This window comes from Apaloderma vittatum, unplaced genomic scaffold, assembly GCF_000703405.1.
Source record: "Apaloderma vittatum isolate BGI_N311 unplaced genomic scaffold, ASM70340v1 scaffold42066, whole genome shotgun sequence".
Taxonomy (NCBI): Eukaryota; Metazoa; Chordata; class Aves; order Trogoniformes; family Trogonidae; genus Apaloderma; species Apaloderma vittatum.
The window spans coordinates 1-382 of record NW_009721953.1 but is presented as its reverse complement, the minus strand read 5'-3'; positions in this window follow the sequence as shown (position 1 = coordinate 382).

Genomic DNA, 382 nt, shown 5'->3' with positions numbered 1-382 from the left:
TGGGCGAGCGGCTGTTTTCCTGGCCATGTCCTACAGCAGGTTGGGGTGCTGGCCACCCAGCTTGCTGCTCCTTCCCAGTAATCCCACGGGCATCTCAGTTTCTGCTGGCCAGGGTGTCTGCTGCCTGGCACTTTGTGCTGCATCTCCCTCGGCTGAGAGCGGACCTCAGGGCTCGGGGCAGCCTCCGGTGCTCGGGAACACACAGTGGAGTTTTCACTGTGAACGCTCCAGCATTGAGAGCACCAAAACCTCTCCATCCCGTTTTCTCAAGATCCCGGCAAGCTGTTAAGGCCTTGCCGTGTCTCGGCTCCGTGCGTTACCAACAGTGCCAATGAGCTGTAAATGAAGGCAGCCGGCGATGCACAAATACTCTTCTCGGAGG